Raw genomic sequence first — 2,020 nt, 5'->3', positions numbered from 1 at the left:
GCCCTCCTTCCTTTTGAAGATCTCTTCCCTGGAATATCACTGGTTCCAATAACAGTATTCCCTTACTATATTACTTGTGAGTTTATAAACAATGCTTTCATTCTTGACGCTAGTAATTCATTATCTCCTTTATTTGTAACTATGACTCAAAGTTTATCAGTTTTAGAACTTTTTCAAGAATAATTGTTTTTTCTCTGTTTTTCTGCTTTTAATTTCACTTTTTTATATTTATAATTAAGCTTATAAATACATAGAAACATTCTGTGTATTTTGGGGGTTGTTTTTCTCTAAACTAGGTTTTTGATGTAGATTGTAGAAGCTTAAAACATTGGTCCAAAATCATTCTTTTCCAAAAAGGCAGTGGGTGCTATGAAATTCCCTTGAGCTTTGCTTTCAGAAGATCAGAAAAATCAGACAAGATTTGATAGCTTCTCGCTTATTTATTTCAAATTACATATAATATATATTTTAATTGTAAAGATACTGTACAGAGGGGTTACAGTTACATGAGCAAGGTAATGAGTCCATATCCTTTGTTTTCCCCTACTATCCCTTTCCTCCTCACCTCCCCAACTCCTCTCTCCCCACAAATAATTTATTGTATAACTATATGTATCTCTATACATATATACACATATATACATATATATATATATATATATATATATAATTTTTAAAACTGGGAAATAAACTCAGAACCTTGCACTTGCTAGGCAGGCATTTAACTATCTACTATTTGAGCCACACCTCTATCCATATTTTGTTTTCATGATTTTTTAAAATTTTATTTTATTGTAAAGGTGCTGTACAGAGAGATTATGTTACATGAGTAAGGTAATGAGTACATTTCTTGTCGAACATTGTTACCTCCTCCTTTGTTTTTCTTCTACTATCCCTTCCCTCCCCCACTACCCCTACTCCCCACCCCCAGAAGTTTTGGTTTGTTTCCAAACATAGTGTCTTGTGAGTATCATTGTTGCAGTGGGTCATCCTGTGTCCTTGTTTCAGCATTTTGTTATTCCCCTTCCCCTCCCCAGATTAGATAAATGTATATACAAGATGCAAGATACCAAAATCAAATACAGTGACAACAGGGGATATACTATAGGGGAAAGAGCATACAAAAGAAACAAAAAAAATCACACAGTACATTAAAAACACCACCAACGTAAAACCTCTTGTGTCCATATCTTGGGATTCATTTCACTTAGCATCATCTTATCTGGTCATATGTACATAGCTTTTGAGCTTTTCTGCTCATCTGATAAGATTATCCTAGACATATACTAATTATTGCAAATAAGGGAAATCACGAGACCTATATTTCTTTGGGTCTGGCTTACTTCACTTAATATGATTTTTTCCAAATCTTTCCATTTCTTAACAAGTGGGGCAGTGTCATTCTTTCTGATGGAAGCATAGAATTCCATGGAATAAAAAATATGTAACAATTCACAAATTTGCGTGTCATCCTTGTGCAGGGGCCATGCTAATCTTCTCTTTATTGTTCCAATTTTAGTATATGTGCTGCCAAAGCAAGCCCTGTTTTCATGATTTTTGAAATAGGGTCTTTCTTTATTCCAAGACCAACCTAGGCTATAGTACTCTTATATATGCTTCTCTATGTGGTAATGATGTGCCCCTGAGCCCAGCCACAGACCACAGCCATAGGTTGAGATAGGACCTCATGAATCTTTAAGCTGGGACTTATGTTGAACTACAGTCTCCCAATCTCCATCTCCCAAGCAACAGCAATTACAGGTTTGAGCATGTGTTCCACTTACTTTAAATGTTTTCAAACTTCCCCTGAGACTTCCCTTTTAACTCATGAATTTTTTGAAAGGGTGTTGTTAATTTCCAAGTATCTAGCGAGCTTCAGTTATTCTCCTTAGGTTCATACAATTTTAACATCATTGCTGAGATCTGAACAATACACTATAAGTAAGAATAGTACATTTATCTTTGTTCACAATCCCTTCCATTCTTTTTGGCTGTTACTCTGTTTCCCTCTGTCCTTCCA

General features: G+C 34.9%; 1 non-coding gene across 1 annotated transcript; it reads right to left on the bottom strand.

The window, feature by feature from the left end:
• Nucleotides 1-1,436: 1,436 nt before the first annotated feature.
• LOC122111003 lies at nucleotides 1,437-1,539 on the bottom strand. Its single transcript, XR_006147963.1, has one exon. It is a non-coding gene; the product is annotated as a U6 spliceosomal RNA (small nuclear RNA).
• Between the last annotated feature and the right edge of the window lie 481 nt (nucleotides 1,540-2,020).

The sequence above is a fragment of the Dipodomys spectabilis genome, unplaced genomic scaffold (genome assembly GCF_019054845.1).
Source record: "Dipodomys spectabilis isolate Male_0828 unplaced genomic scaffold, ASM1905484v1 ptg000083l, whole genome shotgun sequence".
Classification (NCBI taxonomy): domain Eukaryota; kingdom Metazoa; phylum Chordata; class Mammalia; order Rodentia; family Heteromyidae; genus Dipodomys; species Dipodomys spectabilis.
The sequence above is the reverse complement of the archived record's forward strand: the minus strand, read 5'-3'. Positions and strand labels throughout refer to the sequence as shown.